Here is a 27,331-nt window from a genome sequence, read left to right on the forward strand (position 1 = left end):
AGTTTCTTCTAAGTCGTCTTGTGTATACCCTGTACACTTCTTTGCTTATGATTGTTAGTCTCAATATACAGCTTCTGTTTGTGTGTGTCTTTATACAGTCTTAGTTTTGTGTGCCAGCCTTATAACTATGTTCACAGAATATCAACTATTTTGTATAAATTTGAATAAACAAATATGTATAGCGGGGCAGCATGGTGGTGCAGTGGTTAGCACTGTTGCCTCACACCTCTGGGACCCGGGTTCGAGTTTCCGCCTGCAGAGTTTGCCTGTTCTCCCCATGTGGTTCCCTCTGGGTGCTCTGGTTTCTCCCCACAATCCAAAAACATGCTGAGGCTAATTGGACTTGCTAAATTGCCCGAAGGTGTGCATGTGTGAGTGAATGATGTGTGAGTGTGCCCTGCGATGGGCTGGCCCCCCATCCTGGGTTGTTCCCTGCCTCGTGCCCATTGCTTCCAGGATAGGCTCCAGACCCCCTGCGACCCAGAAGGATACGCGGTTTGGAAAATGGATGGAAATATCTATAGCTACCACTGCATATATGTTTTCAGGGTTATACCAGAAGAATCTTGAAAATTAAATAGTGTAACCAGGTATCTTAGTGTGTTCTAACTTTCAGAACCTTGTTTTTCTTTGTTTAACAACCCCCTTGTCTTTCCACATTCCTCTGTGGCCCTTATCTGATCTTTGTGACCCGTTAACAAGCTCTTTGTGTTCTACCATGTGTAGGATCACACATGCACATTTCACCAAGCTTAAACTCCAGGTGACCTGAGACAAGGCCTACCCTGGTACGAGAGGCACACATTGGCCTAGGCCTCAAAAGGGGGGTTCGTGACCCCACACACATAGATAACAAGGGAGGCCAGCACTCCAACTTTTATTGCCCAAAGTTTTAACGACCTACAGATAGCAGAGTGGATCCCCAGGGACAGGGGCCCCTCGACGTGGCACATAAATTGATTGGAAAATCACCATTACCAGAGAAGTCAGTCTGGTCATAAATCCCAAAAGGACTGATACCGACCCCCTTTCGAAAGCCCGCCAAATGGATGGTCAGCCATTGGTCCAGGACTCGAATTCCTAGTCACTCCAAATCACGAACCTTATGCTATAAAACCTGGCACCTCAGAACAAAGCCAGCGGAGAAAAGGAGAAACAAGCAGCCTTCTTGAAGCCCGTCAGTGAAGACCCAAAGAACGGCAACTCAGCCCAAGCTTCACCAGAAGAAAGAATCAGAGGGACTCCACTCCAACAACCGCTGCAAACATCACGCCTCCCTGAGAGCCATCACCCATCAGCTCATCAGCCACTGCAACCAACTGCAAAGACCCCCCCCCCTTTTCCTGCATCCAAGTAAACCAACTTCCTTTCATTTCTAATAACCTAAACTGTCCTGTTCACCTGCTATATTCCTTTAGGGTCGTATTTCCACAGACTGCTTGCTGTGCAGAACAGTTTTTTCCCTTTTTAGGTTACTCCTTTTAAATCTGGTCATTGCATTTTCATGATTACATTGTTTGTGTCTATTCCGTTATTTCATGTTTATTGTTTGTTAAGTGTAATGTCTGTCTTATGTTAGTTGTAGGAATAAATGCATGTCTTTTACACAACTTCAGCCTCTGTCATTGAGTGCTCACAATAGTCCCTGCCTCTGTGTGATCTGGCTACTACGCTCTGAAACCTCTAAACTCGCCTGAGATATCGCGAGACTCTCTCTCATCGGCCGTGAGGGGAGCTTCACTAACGATCCTTTACATTACCTGGTGACCCAGCTTGCTGGACGAGCCTACTAACCCAGGTTACTAAGCGATACTGGTTATTAATGATCCCATTTAAGTCTCGCATTAACAGACTCACAGGGATTCGCAATCGAGTTTGGAGGAGCCGACCATTCGGCATGACAATTGGTTAATAATCAGCATTAAATAATAATTAATTAAAAGTTAATCCACAAACTTGTCCATCAGTTTGACACCAAACATGCCATACCAGCTTCACAGGTTCACACCTCATACCATCTGTATTAATTGATTAACAATTACTTATATTATGTATATTACTGACTCACATCAGTATATAGTATAAGTGTTTAGGTTGCATCTCAACAGATGTTACACTCTATACAGACATTACATGACATATTCACATTCAAACAGCACATTTTACCCTTACGTTAGTTTGTGGTAATACCAATTTACATTGCACATCTGGGAACAACATATTTTGGTTGGTGTGGCTTATCCCAATTGATCTTCTCCAGAATGGAAAATGTCCACCTTAATTCAGTTCTTTTAATATAGCATGTAGAACACAAAGAGCTTGCAAACAAGCCACAGAGATCAGATAAGGGCCACAAAGGAATGTGGAAGAGAAGGGGGGGTTGTTAAACAAAGAAAGAAGAATCTCTGAAAGTTAGAACACACTGGTCACACTATTTAATTAAGATTCTTCTGGTATAACCCTGAGAACACAGATGCAGGGGTAGCTATAGATATTTGTTTATTCAAATTTATATAAGTGTTCAAGTGTGAGGGGTAAAATAGGTGATACTCTGTGAACATGGTTATAAGGGTGGCACACAAAACTAAGACTGTCTAAGGACACACACAAACATGACCTGTATATCGAGACTAGCAATCATAAGCAAAGAAATATACAGGGGATACACAAGCCGACTTAGGAGAAACTTTCTTTAGGGTGTTGGGTGAATGGGTGGTATGTAAGGCAGGATGTATGGGGAGGGGGTTGTGTGCCAAGTCGAGGGACCCCTGTCCTTGAGGTCCACTCTGCTGTCTGTAGGTCCCTAAATCTTTGGGCAATAAAAGTTGGACTGCTGGCCTCCCTTGTTATCTGTGTGTGTGTGTTTGTGTGTGTGTGTGTGTGTGTGTGTGTGTGTGTGTGTGTGTGTGTGTGTGTGTGTTTAAGTGTGTTTGTGTGTGTGGGGCCACTAACCCCCCTTGTGTGCCTTGTGTGATCCTACACGGGGATACCGCAATTGAGTTTGGAGGAACCAACCATTCAGCATAACAATTAGATAATAATCAGTATTAAATAATAATTAATTAAAAAACATATTGGTGGAGATAAAAAAATGTACCTGAGCTAATAATTCCTATAACACTTTAAAGTTAAGATGTGTTTTCTGGAGTGAGGAGAGCTGTTCGACATGTAAAATATGATATGATGATTTATTTATAAATTATTAAGCCAGACATCTCACACACATTTAAAGAATGACAGGCACAACAGGTACAGTGGCAAAACATAAACAACATATCTTGTTGTTATGTCGTTACGTCTTTCGGAATGACATATTGGAACTTGAGAGTGTTCCATCCATCCATCCATCCATCCATCCATCCATCCATCCATCCATCCATCCATCATCTTCTGCTTATCCAAGGTCGAGTTGCGGGGGCAGCAGTCTCAGCAGGGAAACCCAGACTTCCCTCTCCCCGGCGACTTCATCCAGCTCCTCCGGGAGAATCTCGAGGCGTTCCCAGGCCAGCTGTGAGATATAGTCCCTCCAGCGTGTCCTGGGTCTTCCCCGGGGCCTCCTCCCAGTGGAACATGCCCAGAACACCTCACCAGGGAGACTTCCAGGAGGCATCCTAAGTAGATGCCCGAGCCACCTCATCTGGCTCCTCTCGATGCGGAGGAGCAGCGGCTCTACTCTGAGTCCCATCCGAATGACCGAGCCCAGCCACCCTGCGGAGGAAACCCATTTCGGCCGCTTGTACTCACAATCTCATTCTTTCGGTCACTACTCATGGCTCATGACCATAGGTGAGGGTAGGAACGTAGATCAACTGGTTAATCGAGAGCTTTGCCTTTTGGCTCAACTCTTCACCATGGCAGACCGATGCAGCACCCACATCACTGGTGATGGCGCATCGATCCACCTGTCGATCTCACACTCCATCCTTCCCTCACTCGTGAAAAAGACCCCGAGATACTTAAACTCCTCCACTTGGGGAAGGACCTCCTCCCCGACCCGGAGAGAGCACTCCTCCCTTTTCTGGCTATGGACCATGGTCTCAGATTTGGAGGTGCTGATTTTTATCCCATCCGCTTCAAACTCAGCTGTGAACTGCTCCAGTGAGAGCTGAATATCACGATGATGAGGCCATACTCCTAGAGCACTCCCCACAGGACTCCCCGAGGGATGCGGTCGAATGCCTTCTCCTAGTCCACAAAGCAGGTGTAGACTGGTTGGTCAAACTCCCACGCACCCTCCAGGACCCTGCCGAGAGTATAGAGCTGGTCCACTGTTCCACGACCAGGGCGAAAACCACACTGCTCCACCTGAATCCAAAGTTCGACTATCCGACGAACCCTCCTCTCCAACACCCCAGAATAGACCTTACCAGGGAGGCTGAGGAGTATGATCCCTCTATAGTTGGAACACACCCTCCGGTCCGCTTTCTTGAACATAAGAACATAAGAACATAAGAACTATACAAACGAGAGGAGGCCATTCGGCCCATCAAGCTCACTTGGGGAGAACTAAACTAATAGCTCAGAGTCGTTAAAATCTTATCTAGCTCTGATTTAAAGGAACCCAAGGATTCAGCTTGCACTACATTATCAGGAAGGCTATTCCATACTCTGACTACACGCTGTGTAAAGAAGTGCTTCCTTAAATCCAGCTTGAAATGTTCTCCCGCTAATTTCCACCTATGGCCACGAGTTCGTGTATTTAAACTAATGCTGAAGTAACTATTTGGTTGAACAGCATCCAAACCTGTTAGAATCTTATATACCTGGATCATGTCCCCCCTCAGTCTCCTTTGCTTGAGACTGAACAGATTTAGCTCAAGTAACCGTTCCTCGTATGACATGAAGAGGGGGACCACCACCCCGGTCTGCCAATCCAGAGACACCGCCCTTGATGTCCACGCGATGCTACAGATGCATGTGAACTAAGACAGCCCCGCAACATCCAGATCCTTGAGGAACTCCAGATGGATCTCATCCACCCCTGGGGCCCGGCCACCAAGGAGCTTTTTAACAGTTCAAACAACAGTCAGGACCCGTCCCCCCACCCGAAGGCGAAGGGAGGCTACCCTCTCGTCCACTGTGGTAAACCCCGATGTACAGGCGCCCAGCCAGGGGGCAATAAGTATGCCCACCCCTGCTCACCGCCTCTCCCCGTGAGCAACTCCAGAGTGGAAGAGGGTCCAACCCCCTTCAAGGAGACTGGTTCCAGAGCCCAAGCCATGCGTCGAGGTGAGCCTGACTATATTTAGTCAGAATCTTTCAGCCTCGCGCACCAGTTCGGGTTCCTTCCCCACCAGAGAGGTGACATTCCATGTCCCTAGAGCTAGCTTCTGCAGTCGAGGATCAGACCGCCAAGATCCCCGCCTTCGGCCACTGCCCAACTCGCACTGCACCCGACCTCTTTGGCCCCTCCTACAGGTGGTGAGCCCATTGGAGGGGGGACCCACGTGCCTTCTTCAGGCTGTGCCCGACCAGGCCCCATAGGTGCAGGTCAGGCCACCAGGTGCTCGCCATCGAGCCCCATCCCCAGGCCTGGCTCCGGGAGGGGGGGGGGGGGGGGGCCCGTGACCTGTGTCCGGGCGAGGGAAAATGTGTGTCCATGTTTTTATTCATCATAAGGGGTCTTTTGAGCCGCACTTCGTCTAGTTCCTCACCCAGGACCTGTTTGCCTTGGGAGACCCTACCAGGGGCATAAAGACCCAGGCAACTGGGATCCCTCCAGCGTGTCCTGGGTCTTCCCCGTGGCCTCCTCCCAGTGGGAGCTCCTGGGATCACTGGAACAAGCAAACCCCTCTACCATGATAAGGTGTCGCACCAGGAGAGCGTTCAGAGTCCAGTTCAGAGTCTTTTGGGAGTAAATATCAATATGCGTACTACACAGTACCAGTGTTCTTGTCTACTAGAGTTACATCATCTTCCATTGCCGAAGACCAGTTCCAATAATAAGAACGGAGGATGGTACATGTTCCCGGATGTTGGTCTTGCTCTGCCCCAACTATCAAGGATTCATTGATTGCATCCTCACCGAACACGACCAATACCATGCTGCATTGCATCCGAAGTTCATTCTTGGAAGGTAAGACCACAAGTATGGTCTTTATATTTGGCATTGAGATTCACCCTGGATGCTGTCAGAGAACACATGCTTTCAGGTTCCTACTGCAGCCATATGCCTCTCACATATTTATATATATATATATATATATATATATATATATATATATATATATATATATATATTATGGATATTTACTCTCTGTAGTACTTACGTCCTTGAGTACTGGAAATGGTCTTTGGCAATGGAAGATGATAAAAAATTGGTACACGAGAACACAAGTACGCATATGGATATTCATCCTATGGTATCATATCAATATTATATCGCACATGCGTAATAATCACCAGGGCTTCAGATGACAGCCGAAACATTTGCTAGCTTTTTGGTACTATATGGACCTTTATTTACTCCTGCAGAGAACCGTCCACTGGCCCAATGGCAGAATCCAATTGGACAGCCAAAGGCTTGGAAAGCGTGTGGGTCCTTCCAAACACTCCTGTAAAGTTACCCTATTTAGGTTAAACCGAATTATATCTGACTCCAATTTAATTAAAGATCTTTTTTATGGCATTTTAGTCATGACATTTATGTTATTCAGATTACTCCTGGGCTGTGTCTTCTATTGCTGAACTCCCACTAATCCCGGACGGTGGGGTACACCAGATTCGCCTCGGCCGATAGGGCGATACGCGGATCTGCTACTGTAAGTAACGACTCGGTTCAGAAGTTGGGAAATGACTACAATGTAATACAGTGTCAGCCTGGACAACCGTCAGGACCCGGTGACCTTTAACGCCTCAGAGGCTCAGCTGAAACTTGCCAAATCTGAGCTAGTGAGGGCCACAGAGGTTAAGTCGGTGTTCGCCATAACACCACGAGTGCGCGGCTCAGAGGCTGGGCCTGCCTTTTTCCGTAACCCAGTATGTGGGCGTCTCAGAGACTGGCCCGGACTTTATGCCGTAACTCAGTGACTGCATGCCTCAGAGGCTGAGCCAGACTTTGTTGTAACCCAGTGTGTGCGTGCCTCAGAGGCTGAGCCAGACTTTTACCGTAACTCAGCGTGTTGCGTGCCTCAGAGGCTGGGGCGGACTTTGCTGGAACCCAGTGTGTGCGCACTTCGTAGGCTGGGCCGGACTTTGTTGTAATCCAGTGTGTGCCTCAGAGGCTGGGCCGGACTTTGTTGTAATCCAGTGTGTGCCTCAGAGGCTGGGCCGGACTTTGTTGTAATCCAGTGTGTGCCTCAGAGGCTGGGCCGGACTTTGCTGTAACCCAGTGTGTGCCTCAGAGGCTGGGCTGGACTTTGTTGTAACCCAGTGTGTGCGCACCTCAGAGGCTGAGAAGGTATTAACCATAATTCAACTTGGGCAGTCGCATTGGGTCTCAGATAAACAGGGTTGAGCCAGAGGCTGCAAGAGAGTGTTAGAATAACCCCAGTCTATGAGAAACATGCAGAGGTTAGCAAAGTCAGATAGCCAAGAAGTAATCAAAAACAGTTTATTCACAATTAATACATGACACATCAATTTAACCAAATATAGCATTAAGGTACTTTTAACATGTGGCCACAAGTCCTAAACTATGTCATCCAGTCAAAACAATACAACAATTCCATACCTCAGCTGAGTGGACACAGAATGACTGCAGAAAATATCTCATTACAGATGTAGATTCACACAGCACTATGTGGGAGCTCCGATTACAGAGTATCTCCCCTTGCTACTCTGGAGCTCTTCCTTACGTATTCCATGTCAAGTGACAGAATGTACCAAATATTGTGATTGATTATTTTAGGGACTGTTTTGATCTTGTGTGTGTGTCCTGGAGAACTGCTCAGACCCTCAGCCAATTGAATTGCTTTAGGAGGAATGTGATAATTCCTTTGTTCTACCAGGTGATAAGATCCTCCACTTTGGTGGGTTTAGTCTTACTTTATATATTTCTCTTATGTGAGAACATACTGCTTTAAGGTTGAGAGTATCGTGCCTGTCGTACTGTGACCATTCAAACGAGACCAAACATGGGTGTATGTGTCCTCAGTGTTAGTCTGGGGTAACACCTCCTGTGTTAGAGTTAGCAAGTGTAGGATGCATCTGTGTGTTGAGCCAATCAGGCCTTGTCGCTGAAATTTGGCTGCAGGTTTCTGGTCGCCCAGTGGAGGTGAGGTGTCCCATTTAATGTAGTGGTCAGGTGATTTGGGTCCAATCTTGCTGGAGCCTTAGGACACTGGGCGGAACATTGCTGGCTTGCCAGAGCTCAGACCGTCGGAACCTGCAAGGCCTGCGGCCTTACACGCATAATTTGGTAAGCAGATCAGTAGTACAGCTGAAAAATTAATGTGTTTTGTGAAATGTGTTTATAAAAGGTTTACAAGTTGTGACATGTTCACCCTGTTCCCAATAGCGATATAAAACAAAAATGATACAGCTGAATTCTGTTAAGGCATTACCAATGTGATGTTCCATGTTTTGGTTTACATATTGCAGAGGTGTTTATCTTGATATGATAATCAAAACACTTTCCTCAATAATATAGTGAAACAACTGAGGCAGTTACCTTGCAAGCTAAATTCACTTTGGGATGCCTGAAGTTAGCATTATTCATAAATATTGTGACGCCAGTGAGATGGCTCCACTGAGCATGCTGGAAGATATTGTAAATAGCCTTTGTGTTGTTGTTAGAGAAATTCAACACAAATATTAACACTTGTGTTGAGAAATAGAGGGATCTGCGTATAGCAGCTGTAGGACTGCAACAAATGTGAATAGTGAATCGTGATTAAGACCGTGTTAATGATTTAAGTGTAACGATTTAAATGTCACTGCAGTCCGGCTTTTTATATGCCGAATATGCGCTATAACATATACTTCTTGGCGGAGGGAGGTTGTCTCCTTTCTCTTATTGTTGCAGTAATTTTTAAATCACATGGATAATATCCCACAAAATCATACGCGGTGCCTTAGACCGCTTCCGCGTTTGGTACTGCAATATGTTTATTGCAGTACCAAAACCCCCCCCCCACTTATCTGTCTCAGAATCCTCATTCCTCCGCCCCCTCCAGGTGCAGCTCGTCAGTTACCGGAGGGCAGGGAATCTCCACACCCCCCACCACGGGACGAAGCTGATAATGCCGACTCTGTCCGTAAATGAAAGTGAAAGATTTAAAGCCTGGGTCGGCGGTTCAGCAAGAAACACGAATAAGATTCTGGAATAATGTAAAGATATTTACATTGCAAGGTAAGACTAAATCCAACAGATGCAACTAATATAATAAGCGTGTTTTACCCGTGGCGTAGGCAGAAAATTTTGATTGGGTGACCATCAGGGGACAGTTATATTTATAGGGTTATGGTTAGCACCGCACCGTATCTGCTATATGGTTGTAACTGCCCTTCGGTTTGGACGAAATGACTAATCCGGAGAGTCTCAACGGGTGATCCATCCATCCATTTTCCAAACCGCTTATCCTACTGGGTCGAGGGGGTCCGGAGCCTATCTCGGAAGCAATCAACGGGTAATATGAGCGTTTATTGCTTCCATGTTGAAAACCGTGAAAACTGCAGAAAAGAAAAGAAATAAACAAAAATAAAACCAAACGCTCAAATGCAGATATGCTCAGTTGCAGCTTCACAGAAAACAATTAATATTTACATTTCAATAATAAAGGAATCCACTCATACATACAGTATTCGAGTCTCATACCTCGCTCCGCTCTCCCAAAGGTGCAGTTCAAATAATTTAGCCAAGGATGTGAATTCACAGTCCTTAAACCTTAAAAACGATCCTCACAGAAGATCAGCGAGTAACGTACAGGATAACCTGGTACAATAACTTAAATTCTCATTAAAATAAGTAAATATTCTGGGAACAAGATACTTTACACAAGATAATTTACTATAAATTTGTATGCGTCTCTAACAGTTTCAGATACATATACTGAGATCGTATAATGGACAGAATTCAGGTAATAAAGGTTCATTTTGATTAGCTTCTTAGCAGGAGTGTTAGTGTAAAAGCCGTGCTTATTGACACAGATAATAAAGCTTGTTAGAATGTGTAACATAATTATTTAGCTGGGCCCAGTAGAGGTGAGAGCTCCCCTAGTGGCTACAGGAGTGTTAGTGTAAAAGCAGTGCTTACTGACACAGATAATAAAGCTTGTTAGAATGCGTAACATAATTATTTAGCTGGGCCCAGAAGAGGTGAGAGCTCCCCTAGTGGCTACAGGAGTGTTAGTGTAAAAGCAGTGCTTACTGACACAGATAATAAAGCTTGTTAGAATGCGTAACATAATTATTTAGCTAGGCCCAGAAGAGGTGAGAGCTCCCCTAGTGGCTACAGGAGTGTTAGTGTAAAAGCAGTGCTTACTGACACAGATAATAAAGCTTGTTAGAATGCGTAACATAATTATTTAGCTGGGCCCAGAAGAGGTGAGAGCTCCCCTAGTGGCTACAGGAGTGTTAGTGTAAAAGCAGTGCTTACTGACACAGATAATAAAGCTTGTTAGAATGCGTAACATAATTATTTAGCTAGGCCCAGAAGAGGTGAGAGCTCCCCTAGTGGCTACAGGAATGTTAGTGTAAAAGCAGTGCTTACTGACACAGATAATAAAGCTTGTTAGAATGCGTAACATAATTATTTAGCTAGGCCCAGAAGAGGTGAGAGCTCCCCTAGTGGCTACAGGAGTGTTAGTGTAAAAGCAGTGCTTACTGACACAGATAATAAAGCTTGTTAGAATGCGTAACATAATTATTTAGCTGGGCCCAGAAGAGGTGAGAGCTCCCCTAGTGGCTACAGGAGTGTTAGTGTAAAAGCAGTGCTTACTGACACAGATAATAAAGCTTGTTAGAATGCGTAACATAATTATTTAGCTAGGCCCAGAAGAGGTGAGAGCTCCCCTAGTGGCTACAGGAATGTTAGTGTAAAAGCAGTGCTTACTGACACAGATAATAAAGCTTGTTAGAATGCATAACTTAATTATTTAGCTGGGCCCAGAAGAGGTGAGAGCTCCCCTAGTGGCTACAGGAGTGTTAGTGTAAAAGCAGGGCTTACTGACACAGATAATAAAGCTTGTTAGAATGTGTAACATAATTATTTAGCTGGGCCCAGAAGAGGTGAGAGCTCCCCTAGTGGCCACAGGAGTGTTAGTGTAAAAGCAGGGCTTATTGACACAGATAATAAAGCTTGTTAGAATGTGTAACATAATTATTTAGCTGGGCCCAGAAGAGGTGAGAGCTCCCCTAGTGGCTACAGGAGTGTTAGTGTAAAAGCAGGGCTTACTGACACAGATAATAAAGCTTGTTAGACTTTATAACATAATTATTTAGCAGGGCACAGAGAAGGTGAGAGCTCCCCTAGTGGCTACAGGAGTGCATTTTCCCTAAAGCAGATGTAATAGGTGGTGGCCTAATTGCTTTTAGACCACAACATGGAATAGAAGAACAAATCAAATTATTTTGCTCATTTAATATTCAGATTTTTATTGGCCTTAAATTGTAGAACACACTGTGTTCTAGGATGGTATGTCATGGTTATTAGTCCCCACGATGTTTTAATGCTATTAACTTGGGCCTTTTTTTATGCTTGAGTGGAGAGATGCAATAGTGGTTATGACTGTATGATACTAAAGGAACTTATATCTGTTGCATTTTCGCTAGCGCAAGAGAGCCCACAAAAACAAATCTTAGCAAAATCTATTGCTGTATTTTAACTGGAAGCTGATTTTACTAAGGTTACTTGCACTTGCCTTATTCAACACCATCAGGGTGAATTAAAAAGAAAATAAGAAAAAAAGCAGAACTCTATTGAAAGGCTGTACCATGTCATGATATGCAAATAAACATCCAGCATCATTACAGGGAAGTGGGTGGTACCAGGAGCTGCATAGCAAAGGTGTCGCAACTCTTGTAACATATAAAACCCAACCAAGCTCATAACAGGCAACCAAAATGCCATTAGGTCAACAAATACACACCACCACCCATTAAAATATATACAATTATAGTTTTTTTAACTTTTGGCTAAAGCAAAAAATACATGTAAGAGATGCCTTTGTTTAACTTATTAACACACAGTTTGCTAATCGTCAAAAAATAATCAACACTAGGCCAACAAAACTTGGGTATGCAGTATCAAAAGGCTGAGAGGTCCTTTTTGAGTCTTTCTCATGATAGTTGGCAAATCGGGGTGGTTCTTGTGATCCTCATACACAGCGAATGTGCCAGTATGAAATTAACACTGCATGGTGTTTATACAGATGTAGCCACTTGAATTTTCCCCAGTTTCCATGATGGGGCCTTGGCTGGTCCTTGCTGGTCCATGACAGGTCCCTGCTGGGTTCTGGTTGGGACCTTGACTGTAATGAGATGATGTAATGAACAAGGGGGGGCAGCATGATCCGCCCCTTACCTCTCTGTGTGTAAAGTACTTCCAATGATTTATCCATCCACCAGGGAGAGCAGTGATTATGAAAGCTGAAGTGACTTACCTGAAATCAGGTAGAATACCTGATTTCAGGTATCTTAACTTTACTGCAAAAAATGAAAATCTAAGCAAGTACAATTTTCTTATATTTAGACAAAATTGCAATAAATGGCTTGTGAAATTTAAGAAATTGTTTCTGTTGTGAAGCAAAGATGGCCTAAAACTAGCAATATGTGTTTTAGTCAGTTTACTGATGAAATTAGAATTTTGTATTTTACTTCCCTTTTTGGAGATGAGGTGGACCCAAAATGTGTGCAATACAATAATTACAGGCCTAACCAAAGTAATAAGACTGATATTGTCAAGCAATGAGGGACAATGTGCTGTATGAAAATTAAACATATTTGAAGCCCATTAAACTTGTTTGGCACATGATGAAATACTTCATCCGCAAGGAGGCCAAGCCAGGTACAAAGCAGCTGCGTGTCCAGGCAATAGAGTTATTATAGGAGTGGAGAGTGACCCAAGATACGTGTAACAGACTAATTACAGACCTAAACAAAGTAATAAGGTTGATTTTGGAGAATAAAGGTGGACAGAGTGGAAAATGAAAAATAAAAAACATATGGTTCTGTACTGCGCTTGAATAAAACAGACACATTCCTTAGTGTGTTCTGTCTGACTAATAGTCTGAAAGGCTGCTGATGGCTGCATATTCACGGGGTGGGGCTGGGGGGCAGTCACAATGACGTGTGAATGTGTCATTAACTTCTCTGCTTGGCCACAATGAAAAGAGATATGTTTGCAGGGGATCAAGGTGAGGTTGTCTTCTTAACCTAAGAACACTGAACCAACGGTCAAGCAGGGTGGTGGTAGTATCATGCTGTTTTGCTGACAGTACTGTACATCACTATATTGCACAAAGAGAATAGAATAATTTTTATTAGAAATTGCAAGACTATAGTAAAAAAAGTATGATCATCTACCAAAAATATTTGTATACTGTATGGTTATGACTGATAACTAATATGTGACAGAGTCACGGAAGAATAATCATTCTACCTCATCACCATGTCTCAGAAAGCTTCAACACAAGACAAGAAAAAGCTGTAAGGTCCTCTTTGGTCAGAGTCTCTCTCATGATGGTGGGTAAATCTGGGTTGAGTATGATCCTCATGACTTCTTGTGCTCATTTTAAAAAGGGGCAGATATGCGGAGGTGGAGACTCATTGATTAAACATGTCACTTATAATTTAAGTGTAAAGGACACATTTTGTTGTGGTATGTCAATAATGACAAGTTTTTACTCCACTAATGTTTGGTATTTTTCAGTGAAACTGAATAGGATTCAATGTACAATAATTGATAACTGGATGTAAATCTTACTGAAAGAATTGCTGGACTTATGCTAATTCAGCAGAAATACAGTGCTGAATTAAATTGTTTTTTTTTTTACAGTAATATACATTTTTATGCTGTTAAATTTATGCATTGTTACGTAATGCTGGTTTTAATTTTGCTGTATTTTTTACAGAATTATTCTGGCAACCACAGCTGCCAGTTTTTTCAGTAAAAAACAGCAGGATTTTTTTTTTCAGTGTGCATTTAATTTACGGAATAGCAGTTTGGATAACAAGATGCTACGGAGCCTGTAGGGGCCCCAAACAGTGCAGGAAAGCAAACCATGGGCACATAGGGATTTCATGAGCTCGTTTTAGTGTTTCATGGGCTCGTTAAACTAAATTTTGTGTATGATGTAATACATCTTGTGCATGAAAAAAAACCTTGTCCGTGGCACTCCCAAGGCTCCGACAGATGGAGCGAGTTTGCGTGTACACAAGTACTAGGGTTTTGTGGTAATAAATATATTTGCTCAATTCTTTGTAATAAAGCATAATATATGTTATATTCAAATTTGAAAATGTACTTCCTGTATTTATCTGACAAGGTGCCAGGAAGGTCGCTAGATCCCATCAGTTGGGCCTGTAGCCCAGAGCATTTTAAGCCAAGCCCTGACCATTTCAGCTTTGATACTCATCTTCTTTCAAAACAAAAACAGTCAAGCCCCAGGTAAACTTGACTTAGTCCCTGATCTTTTCAATAGCTAGAACCTCCCCTGCAAGTAGCAAGTTGTGTCGATTCCACGGTGGAAATTCAAACCTGTTAAAATACCTGTACATACCACTGAGCCCATATCTGTATAATGCCCAACATGTCTTCCTTTCCAGCTCGGGCTTATTCTGACAGACCTGCCACATGTACACATAAAGTTTAAAATTATTCTATAGCAGAAATTAGGCGGGCAATACATTATTTTTCCAACAGTAGCTAGTTCATTGTGAAAGTGTTGATCATTAGATAATGCATTTGAATATATTTTTACCTTTTATGTTCACAGAGAGCTCAGCAGGAATCATCTGCTCTGGATCAGCGACAAAATGGAGGAACCTGCTTCGGAAATGAGCCCCTCTGTGGAGCGTAAAACAAAGGGGACTGAGAGGTAACAGTGTTACAGCCCACTAGCATGCATGGCTCTGTGGGTCTATAGTCAGGCCATAACATAAAAGTAAATAGTGTTCCTAGTTAGGGCTGGGTAGCATATTAATATTTGTAGTTTAATATTAAAATGCCTCAGCATTTCCTTTCTTTCCCATTTGCTCCAAAATCAGCCAGTTCTTCTATTTTAGAGGCACCCATCACATAATCCCTCCTACCATAAATGACCACATATCATAATGTGGTAGAGAGCAAGTAAATATACAAAGAAAAATCACCAACAGCCAAGTTTAGAACTTGTGACAGTGATAATTAAAACTTTAATACCAAAATGTAACTTTTATGTCAGACAGTTTATTTCACATGATGTCTAACTGTAAACAAGCCTGTTTGCATGAAGAGCTTCACAGCAGGTTAAGCAGAAGACTGATCGACTGAAGATTTAATATGATGCTGATCACAGTATATGAATCATATTTATACCATGAAGGTTTGTTTCCTCTCGTTGCCCACAGTGTCCCGATGAAGAGAGCAGACTCCCCTGTACCCAGCTGTGTTTCCATGAAGAGTGACATGTCAATGGAGCAACCACTCAGATTCAGAGAGGGACCTTTTCCTACAGATCAAATGTAAATGTGCATTTAAACAAACACTGTTTAAAACACTCAAACACTCAGTAAAAAAGGCATACAGGCACATACAGTATGTAATGTAAGGTTTGTAAGGATTGTATGTAAAGTATGTAAGGTTTTTGAAAAATACATCTTTTTAACTTTCACAAATCTCATTGTCTTTGAAAATAAAACAGATGTTTGGTCTGCATTCGATATGAAATTCATATGAGGTAAAAGAATGAGGATTACTGTACATACTGTATGTTTTTACAAAGTAAAATATACCTCTAGATTATTCTTTGTCAGCAGCAAGAGCACTTTTAATGGGGACCATTGCAGACTTTCTGCTACACTTGTGTCGATGATTTGAGGTCTTTATATTTCTGCCTTATTCACAGAGACCAAATGAAAGGATGCATTTCAGATGTACAGGATAAACCGAGTTTATCTTCCATATTGAAGGTATGCATTTATTCCTGATATATATTTTCTGAAGTGCTGTGTGAGTTGGCTTACATCTTATACACCTGTACAATAAGAAACCAATCATGTTACAGGAAATATATTCAAAGCTATGATTCACAAATGAAACTGTAAAAAGTTTTGGTGCAATAAGACATAATTAACTGTAACTGTGGATTTTAGTCACTAGAGGAAAATGCAGTGAGGTTCCTGAAGGATGAGCTGAAGAAGATCACGAGGTACCTAGATCAGAATTACCCAGAATTCTCTGAGCCTCAGCTGGAGGAGGACAATGACCTGGATAGTGATGGTCAGATGCAGAAGATCTGTGGTAGAGAGGGAGCTCTGAAGATCACACTGTACATCCTGAGGACCATGAAGCAAAATGATCTTGCTGACAGGCTGGAGAAGAGTAAGAGCTGTATATCATTCTGTGTGTGTTTGACAGATAAAAATAGTCTATAATAAAAACATACAATAAACTTCAGTTTCTCGTTTAACTTCATTTGGTTTAGTTTTGCTTTTATAAATAAAATAATCTGTTTTTTGAAAAGTCTGAGTATTTACTTCTCATTTCAGGACATCTTCTGTCACAATGTCAGCACAGAATCAAATGTAACCTGAAGAAGAAATGTGAGTGTGTGTATGAAGGGAAAGCTAAGGAAGGACATCCAACACTTCTCAGTGAGATTTACACAGAACTCTACATAACTGAAGGTGGAACTGAAGGAGTCAATGATGAACATGAAGTGAGACAGATTGAAACAGCATCCAAGAAAAGGCGAACAGAAGATACTACAGTCAAGTGCAATGATATATTTAAACCCTTATGTGGGCGTGAGACACCGATCAGAACTGTACTCACTAAAGGGGTGGCAGGTATCGGGAAAACAGTCTCTGTGCAGAAATTTATTCTCGACTGGGCAGAAGGAAAAGCAAACCAGGATGTTCACTTCATATTTGCTCTTCCTTTCCGGGACCTGAATTTGATTAAGGGTGAATACAGTCTGATTGAACTGCTTCACCACTTTGTCCCAGAACTGAAGTCATTTGAATCCACTGAGCTGTTTAGGTACAAAGTCTTGTTCATCTTTGATGGTCTGGATGAGTGTCGCCTTCCTCTGGATTTTCAGAACAATGAGAGCTGGTTTGATGTAACAGAGAAAACGTCACTGGATGTGCTGTTGACTAACCTCATTAAGGGGAATCTGCTCCTATCCACTCTCCTCTGGATAACCTCCCGGCCAGCAGCAGCCAATCAGATACCTCCTGAGTGTGTCCACCAGGTGACAGAGATACGAGGGTTCAGTGATGCCCAGAAGGAGGAGTATTTCAGGAGGAGATTCAGTGATGAGAGCCTGGCCAGCAGGATTATCACACATGTGGTATCATCAAGGAGCCTCTTCATCATGTGCCACATACCTGTGTTCTGCTGGATTTCAGCCACTGTCCTTGAGAGACTTTTTAGCGAGACTGACAGTGGAGAAATTCCAAGGACTCTGACTGAAATGTACACACACTTCCTGATCTTTCAGACAAGTTTAAAAAATGACAAGTATAGGCTACCGACCTCCGCAACCCTGAGTTGGACAAGTTGGTACAGGAAAATGGTGGTGAGATGGATGAAAATCCATGAAAGTGAGTTTAATAAATCTGGAAAGGAGTTCCTTTTAAAACTTGGTAAACTAGCTTTTGATAACCTTGAGAAAAGCAATCTCATTTTTTATGAGCAAGATCTTACAGAGAATGACATTAATATCGCTGAAGCTTCAGTTTACTCTGGAGTTTGCACAGAAGTCTTTAAGGAGGAGTATGGGTTGTACCAGCAGAAGGTGTACTGCTTTGTGCATCTGAGCATCCAGGAGTATCTTGCTGCTTTATACGTGTTTCTATCAAACTCATCAGCTGACCTGCTGAAGACTGCAGTGAATCAGGCATTAAATAGCAGGAATGGACACTTGGACCTCTACCTCCGCTTCCTGCTGGGCCTCTCAACAGACTCCAGTAAGACTCTGTTACGAAGGCTACTGGGACAGACAAGAAACAGCTCACATAACATTTGGATAATAACCAAATACATCAAGGAGAAAATAAAGGAGAATTTATCTCCAGAAAGGACCATCAACCTGTTCCACTGTCTGACTGAACTGGGTGACAATTCTCTAGTGGAGGAAGTACAAAGATACCTGAATTCAGGAAACATTTCAGCAGATGTCCTCTCACCTGCACAGTGCTCAGCTCTGGCCTTTTTGTTACTGATATCAGATGAGGTGCTGGATGTGTTTGATCTGAAGAAATTCGTCAGATCAGATAAGGAGCATTGGAGGCTGCTGCCTGTGGTCAAGACATCTAGGACAGCACTGTAAGTGAAGATGTGAAAATGTATCTTGCTTGGCAGTAACACATTAACATTTCAAACAGTTTAAAATATGGACAGTTTCAAATAAATAAAATATACAGTATATTCCTCCTCATGGCCTAATAACTGGGCTGGATTTGTTTTTTATAATCTGGAACCCCGATTTTATAATGACTAAGGGTAATGATGTAGTTAAAAAAACAAAAAGTTACATTTCCATTACCATCCAGTTTACATCCTATAAATAAAGGGGGCTCTCTTCTCTCTCTCCATGAGACACACAGACACATTTACAGGTGAGACCAAGCTTAGGGGTCACAGCACAGGGTCACCTGACATCCAGCAGCCCTGGAGCTGGTGGTTAAGGGCCTTGCTCAAGGGCCCACAGACATGTGACTATCCTGCTGAGTCTCGAACTGCTGATCGTCTGACCACAGGCACAGAGGCTTAGCCTATTGAGCCACACACCAGCCCCACAAACATAGGCTGCTGTCTCTGGCTGCTCACTGGCGCCCTCTGCTGGCCTCAGGTGCCCCTGGCTTTGGATGTAACAACAGATCTAGTCTGGCAGTAATAGATTAACATTGTTTTAACTAAATAATGAAACTGTATAAATATAACATTCATTTCCACCTCTTGGATTAATAACCAGGCTGGATTATTTTGGAACCCAGGTTTTATAATGGTGTATAGTGGTGTCATTAAACAACACAAGATTTCCATGACCATCCTTTGTGTAATAACCAACTAAGAGCCCCAATTTTACAGAATGTTCCAGTTTCCCTTTTATTTGGGAAAACCACTCAGAAAGTCTTTTTTATTTCTGTGTGGTACGTGACTCTGTGGGTTCAGACTGTGCCCGTGAGTGGAAGGCCGCTGGTTCAGATCTCCTGGCTGGCAGTGTGATGTCATTGTTGGGCACTTCTGCAAGGCCCTTAATGTCAATCACTGCAGGGCCACTGGATGCTGGGAAACCCTGCACTGTGACCCCAAACTTCCTCTCAGCTGTGTCTGTGTGTCTCATGGATAGCAAGATGGCATGAGCAAAAACACAATTACCCCATGGGGATGAGTGAAGTATAAAGCCTTAAAATACCCCTCCCACATGCTTGAAACACAAGTAAACTTATTAAAACAACACAAATATGTGGATGTCGGGCTAAGGATATGATGTGTGTGTATATCCAGGAGTTTTACCTTCTCCTGAATGGTCATGGTCTTCCTCTGGCGCTTAGGCTCACTACTATCAGAGGGCTTAGAACATGCAGGATGCTTGGGAGCCATCGTAGGGCTTAGAACAAAACAAAAACAATCGGACCACAAGCAAGGTACGCGATATGCAGCGAACTGTGAGGCGTCGGGGAAAAATCCGCGATATAGTGGGGGCGCGATGGCTGAATTGTGATATACCGGGGTTGCGATAGCTGAACAGTGTTATAGCGGGGGCGCGATAGCTGAACTGTGATATAGAGGGGGCGCGATAGCTGAACTGTGATATACCGGGGTTGCGATAGCTGAACAGTGTTATAGCGGGGGCGCGATAGCTGAACTGTGATATAGAGGGGGCGCGATAGCTGAATTGTGATATACCGGGGTTGCGATAGCTGGACAGTGTTATAGCGGGGGCGCGATAGCTGAACTGTGATATAGAGGGGGCGCGATAGCTGAATTGTGATATACCGGGGTTGCGTTAGCTGAACAGTGTTATAGCGGGGGCGCGATAGCTGAACTGTGATATAGAGGGGGCGCGATAGCTGAATTGTGATATACCGGGGTTGCGTTAGCTGAACAGTGTTATAGCGGGGGCGCGATAGCTGAACTGTGATATAGAGGGGGCGCGATAGCTGAACTGTGATATACCGGGGTTGCGATAGCTGAACAGTGTTATAGCGGGGGTGCGATAGCTGAACTGTGATATAGAGGGGGCGCGATAGCTGAATTGTGATATACCGGGGTTGCGATAGCTGGACAGTGTTATAGCGGGGGCGCGATAGCTGAACTGTGATATAGAGGGGGCGCGATAGCTGAATTGTGATATACCGGGGTTGCGATAGCTGGACAGTGTTATAGCGGGGGTGCGATAGCTGAACTGTGATATAGAGGGGGCGCGATAGCTGAACTGTGATATAGCGGGGTTGCGATAGCTGGACAGTGTTATAGCGGGGGCGCGATAGCAGAACTGTGATATAGAGGGGGCGCGGTAGGTGAATTGTGATATACCGGGGTTGCGATAGCTGAACAGTGTTATAGCGGGGGCGCGATAGCTGAACTGTGATATAGAGGGGGCGCGATAGCTGAATTGTGATATACCGGGGTTGCGATAGCTGAACAGTGTTATAGCGGGGGCGCGATAGCTGAACTGTGATATAGAGGGGGCGCGATAGCTGAATTGTGATATACCGGGGTTGCGATAGCTGGACAGTGTTATAGCAGGGGTGCGATAGCTGAACTGTGATATAGAGGGGGCACGATAGCTGAATTGTGATATACCGGGGTTGCGATAGCTGGACAGTGTTATAGCGGGGGCGCGATAGCAGAACTGTGATATAGAGGGGGCGCGGTAGGTGAATTGTGATATACTGGGGTTGCGATAGCTGGACAGTGTTATAGCAGGGGTGCGATAGCTGAACTGTGATATAGAGGGGGCGCGATAGCTGAACTGTGATATACCGGGGTTGCGATAGCTGAACAGTGTTATAGCGGGGGCGCGATAGCTGAACTGTGATATAGAGGGGGCGCGATAGCTGAATTGTGATATACCGGGGTTGCGATAGCTGGACAGTGTTATAGCGGGGGCGCGATAGCTGAACTGTGATATAGAGGGGGCGCGATAGCTGAATTGTGATATACCGGGGTTGCGATAGCTGGACAGTGTTATAGCGGGGGTGCGATAGCTGAACTGTGATATAGAGGGGGCGCGATAGCTGAACTGTGATATAGCGGGGTTGCGATAGCTGGACAGTGTTATAGCGGGGGCGCGATAGCAGAACTGTGATATAGAGGGGGCGCGGTAGGTGAATTGTGATATACCGGGGTTGCGATAGCTGAACAGTGTTATAGCGGGGGCGCGATAGCTGAACTGTGATATAGAGGGGGCGCGATAGCTGAATTGTGATATACCGGGGTTGCGATAGCTGAACAGTGTTATAGCGGGGGCGCGATAGCTGAACTGTGATATAGAGGGGGCGCGATAGCTGAATTGTGATATACCGGGGTTGCGATAGCTGGACAGTGTTATAGCAGGGGTGCGATAGCTGAACTGTGATATAGAGGGGGCACGATAGCTGAATTGTGATATACCGGGGTTGCGATAGCTGGACAGTGTTATAGCGGGGGCGCGATAGCAGAACTGTGATATAGAGGGGGCGCGGTAGGTGAATTGTGATATACTGGGGTTGCGATAGCTGGACAGTGTTATAGCAGGGGTGCGATAGCTGAACTGTGATATAGAGGGGGCGCGGTAGGTGAATTGTGATATACTGGGGTTGCGATAGCTGGACAGTGTTATAGCGGGGGCACGATAGCTGAACTGTGATATAGAGGGGGCGCGATAACTGAATTGTGATATACCGGGGTTGCGATAGCTGAACAGTGTTATAGCAGGGGATCACTGTAGTCCCAGAAATGGATTTTGCTGGGGTTTGCTTTTGTAGGCTAATGAATGATTGATGCTTTCTGTGGAAGCTTTTTAGAGCTGGAGAGAGATGCCATAGCAAGGCAAAGGTTAAGGAACAACAAATCTGAGCGAAACTATTTTCCCTCAGCATTGTATGTATTTGTCATGTGGATATAATCAATGCAAATGCTTTTAGGATCACGCACCCACCAATACTACTCAGACCACCCGACATACATCATTTCAGCAGGGGGAAAAAGTCCAGATTTCAGAGCATTTAAATATGGTAGAGACTAATATCCATGACATACCATCCTAGCACACGTTGTGTTCTAAAATTTAAGCCTAATAAAAATCTGAGTATTAAATGAGCAAAATAATTTGATTTGTTCTTCTATCCCAAGTTGTGGTCTAAAAGCAATAAGGTCACCACCCATTATATCTGCTTTAGGGAAAATGCACTCCTGTGGCCACTAGGGGAGCCCTCGCCTCTTCTGGGCCCAGCTAAATAATTATGTTGCGCATTCTAACAAGCTTTATTATCTGTGTCAATAAGCACTGCTTTTACACTAACACTCCTGTAGCCACTAGGGGAGCTCTCACCTCTTCTGGGCCCAGCTAAATAATTATGTTACGCATTCTAACAAGCTTTATTATCTGTGTCACTAAGCACTGCTTTTACACTAACACTCCTGTGGCCACTAGGGGAGCTCTCACCGCTTCTGGGCCCAGCTAAATAATTATGTTACGCATTCTAACAAGCTTTATTATCTGTGTCAGTAAGCACTGCTTTTACACTAACACTCCTGTGGCCACTAGGGGAGCTCTCACCGCTTCTGGGCCCAGCTAAATAATTATGTTACGCATTCTAACAAGCTTTATTATCTGTGTCACTAAGCACTGCTTTTACACTAACACTCCTGTGGCCACTAGGGGAGCTCTCACCGCTTCTGGGCCCAGCTAAATAATTATGTTACGCATTCTAACAAGCTTTATTATCTGTGTCACTAAGCACTGCTTTTACACTAACACTCCTGTAGCCACTAGGGGAGCTCTCACCTCTTCTGGACCCAGCTAAATAATTAAGTTACGCATTCTAACAAGCTTTATTATCTGTGTCAATAAGCACTGCTTTTACACTAACACTCCTGTAGCCACTAGGGGAGCTCTCACCTCTTCTGGACCCAGCTAAATAATTAAGTTACGCATTCTAACAAGCTTTATTATCTGTGTCACTAAGCACTGCTTTTACACTAACACTCCTGTAGCCACATTATGCACCTGTGTGCCACCTATATGGGCTTAGAATCTGGGAAGAGGTGGAGTTGCAGTGATCTAACACTCTGTGGTGTCAACTGAACACTATAACAGCTAATACAATTTAACAATATACAACAACACTCACTGCACTCTGTAAAGTGTCAAATGTAACACTGGTTTGGTGAGAATTATGTAAACACAATGCAGTGTTAACTTAACACTGGCAAATTTGCTGTGTAGATTTGCTATAATTAATTTTGAACTATGCACTGTGCCATCTAATTATGCTGGAAAAAATGTTAATTTTGTATCACTGCAATCACTGATGTGTAGAATATGCACTATACGGACAAAATTATTTGGAGACACCTCTTAATCCTTGAATTCAGGTGTTTCATCCGTACCCATCGCCAGTGGTGTACAAAATCAAGCACCTAGCCATGCAGTGAAATTTACAATCATTTGTGAAAGAAATGGTAATTCCTAAAAACTCAGTGAATTCAAGGGTGGTACCCTTGCATAGGTCAGTTTCTTCCCAACTAGATATTTCACGGTTCACTGTAAATAAAGTAACAGATCAGGGTCAACAAGTGCTCAGCTGCATAGTGAGTAAAAGTCTCCAGTGCTCTGTTGTAACTGCAGAGTTCCAAACTTTAACATTAAGCCCAGTACAAAAACTGTGTGCCGGGAGCTTAATGGAATGAACTTTCATGGCCAAGCAGGTGCATGCAAGCCTCACATCACCAAGCGTATAGCCAAACATCAGATGCTTCCACTAGACTCTAAAACAGTGGAAATGTATTCTGTGGAGTGACAAATCACGCTTCTCTAACTGGCAGTCTGATGGACGAATTTGGTGGATCCCAGGAGAATGTTACCTGCCTGACTGTAATGTGCCAACTGTAAAGTTCGGTGGAGGAGGGATAATGGTATGAGGTTGTTTTTCACAGGTTGGGTTGGGCCCCATAATTCTAGTAAGGGAACACTTAATGCTTCAGCATGCCAAGCCATTTTGGACAATTCTATGTTTTCAACCTTCTGGGAACAGTTTGGGGATGGATGGCCCTTTTCTGTTTCAGCATGACTGTGCCCTAGTGCACAAAGCAAGGTCCATAAATGATATGGTTGGGTGAGTTTTGTGTGGAAGTACTTGACTGTCCCCACAGAGCCTTGATCTTAACCCCACCAAACACCTTTGGGATGAACTAGAACAGATTGCATAAGGACTTTACATCCAACATCAGTGCCTGACCTCACAAATGTTATTCTGGATGAATTGACAAAAATTCCCACAGACACTCTCCAAAATCTTGTGGAAAGCCAGAAGAGTGGCAGCTGTTATAGCTGCAAATGGGGAACCAACTCCATATTGATGCCTATGGATTTAGGATGGGGTGTCATAAAAATTCCTGGAGGTGTAATGACCAGGTGTCCAAATATTTTTGTCCATATAGTGTATGCCAGTCTGTGTGTGAATAATAACTTGGTTCCTTTTCCAGGCTGAATGGCTGTAAACTCACAGAGAAATGCTGTGAGATGCTGTCTTCAGCTCTCAGATCAAACTCCTCACCCATGAGAGAGCTGGACCTGAGTAACAATGATCTGCAGGATTCAGGACTGAAGCTGCTCTCTGCTGGACTGGGGGATTCACACTGTAAACTGGGGATACTGAGGTCAGTATTACTGGGTATTCCACACTGTAAACTGGAGATACTGGGGTCAGTATTACTGGGTATTCCACATTGCAAACTGGACATATTGGGGTCAGTGTTATTGGGTATTCATTCCACACTGTAAACTGTAGATTACTGGGTATTCCACACCCTAAATTCTTTACTAAGGACAGTGCTTTCTGACACTCCACATAATGGCCCAGTGATTAAATCAGCTGATCCTGACTGTAAGCTGTCCAATCATGGCCTGTTCCAATATTTTAATGCTATAAAGCACTTTACATCAAAGAAACACAAATCAAACTACCCTGTTTTTAAATAATTCACCCAATAATACATCCCTTTATTTTGGGTACCTACTGCATGGCCACCTTCCTGTGTCACATCAGCTGCCTGTCAGCTATGAGAGATGAATCTCTCCTGTAATCAGCTCTCACTGTACTGTACAGATCTGTGTGGACCACAGGGTTTAAAATATCTGTATATTAAGGTCCCTCAAACATAATTCCTTATGTTTGTGTTGTATCCATATATGTGCTTTCATTTTGCTTTTAACTTAGTAATTTGTTCAATTTAAATATAAACCAAGCCATACATCAGCCAGGCTGGAACGAGACCTAACACAGCCTGACAGGCCTTCATTAGCTTTTGGGGATGTTCACATCTCCTCCTTTCATTCAGATTTACTAGTCAGTTTGGGGGCACCTGGCAGAAAGATGGCTGACAACATAGTATTTCGCATACATTGTTAATAGTACTATGTATTGTGTCTTAAAATGTTTTATTTTCCAGGTTGAACAACTGTAATCTCACAGGGGAATCCTGTGAGGTGCTGGCTTCAGCTCTCACATCAAACTCCTCATACCTGAGTGAGCTGGACCTGACTGACAATAATTTGCAGGATTCAGGACTGGAGCTGCTCTCTACTGGACTGGGGGATTCACACTGTAAACTGGAGATGCTGAGGTCAGTAGTACTGGATATCCCACACTGTAAGCTGGAGATGCTGAGGTCAGTATTACTGGGTATTCCACACTGTAAGCTGGAGATGCTGAGGTCAGTATTACTGAGTATTCCACACTGTAAACTGCAGATACTGAGATCAGTATTACTGGGTGTTCCACACTATAAACTGCAGATGCTGAGGTCAGTATTACTGGGTATTCCACACTGTAAACTGCAGATACTGAGATCAGTATTACTGGATGTTCCACATGGTAAACTGGAGATGCTGAGGTCAGTATTGCTGGGTGTTCCACATTGTAAACTGGAGATGCTGAGGTCAGTATTACTGGGTATTGCCCACTGTAAACTGGAGATGCTGAGGTCAGTATTACTGGGTATTCCACACTGTAAACTGGAGATACTGAGGTCAGTATTACTGGGTGTTCCACACTGTAAACTGGAGATACTGAGGTCAGTATTACTGGGTATTCCACACTGTAAACTGCAGATACTGAGGTCAGTATTACTGGGTGTTCCACACTGTAAACTGGAGATGCTGAGATCAGTATTACTGGGTGTTCCACACTGTAAACTGGAGATACTGAGATCAGTATTACTGGGTATTCCACACTGCAAACTGGAGATGCTGAGGTCAGTATTACTGGGTATTCCACACTGTGTGCTTTCTGACACTCCACATAATGGCTCAGTGAGTAAATCAGCTGATCCTGACTGTAAGCTGTCCAATCTTGCCCTGTGCCAATATCTTAAAACTATAAAGCACTTTATATCAAAGAATCACAAATACCATTACCCTTTTTAAAAATAATTCACCCAATAATACATCCTTTTATTTTGGGTACCTACTGCATGGGCACCTTCTTTTGTCACATCAGCTGCCTGTCAGCTATGAGAGATGAATCTCTCCTGTAACCAGCTCTCACTGCACTGTACAGATCTGTGTGGATCACAGTATTGAAAATGTTCATGTGCTAAGGTTTCTCAAACAGACTTACTCTAAATTGTATTGTATGCATATGTTTTGTTCTATTTTACTTTTAGTGTTCAGTTTTAACATAAAATACGCCATGTATCACCCAGTCTGTAAGGAGGCCTAACACAGCCTGACAGGCCTGCATTGGCTGCTGGGGATGTTCACATCTCCTACTTTCATTCAGATTTACTAGTCACTTTGGGGACAGCTGGCAGAAAGATGGCTGTCAACTGTAATGGAAGTTATTTCATTGGTCTGAATGTGTTATGGGGGAATTTACATATAATTTTCACATAGTATTTTCACATACATTGTTATCAGTACACATAACTATTAACAATCTGCAGGCTATGTATGTGGTTGTGTCTTAAGATGTTTTCATTTCCAGGCTAAAAAGCTGTAATCTCACAGAGAAATGCTGTGAGGCACTGGCT

General features: G+C 43.6%; 2 protein-coding genes across 3 annotated transcripts in view; one reads left to right on the forward strand and one right to left on the reverse strand.

Annotated features, from left to right (window-relative positions):
• LOC125721462 (NACHT, LRR and PYD domains-containing protein 12-like) overlaps positions 1-27,331 on the reverse strand; it is a 360,988-nt gene that overhangs the window by 61,157 nt on the left and 272,500 nt on the right. The gene's annotated exons all lie outside the window — the stretch shown is intronic.
• The window catches only part of LOC125721472 (NACHT, LRR and PYD domains-containing protein 12-like), a 114,728-nt gene continuing 104,224 nt past the window's right edge, over positions 16,828-27,331 (forward strand). For both annotated transcript variants that reach the window (XM_048997411.1, XM_048997410.1), the window contains exon 1: positions 16,828-16,929. The gene's annotated coding sequence lies outside the window, so the exon portion shown is untranslated. The remainder of the gene's footprint in view (positions 16,930-27,331) is intronic.

This window comes from Brienomyrus brachyistius, unplaced genomic scaffold (genome assembly GCF_023856365.1).
Source record: "Brienomyrus brachyistius isolate T26 unplaced genomic scaffold, BBRACH_0.4 scaffold33, whole genome shotgun sequence".
Taxonomy (NCBI): domain Eukaryota; kingdom Metazoa; phylum Chordata; class Actinopteri; order Osteoglossiformes; family Mormyridae; genus Brienomyrus; species Brienomyrus brachyistius.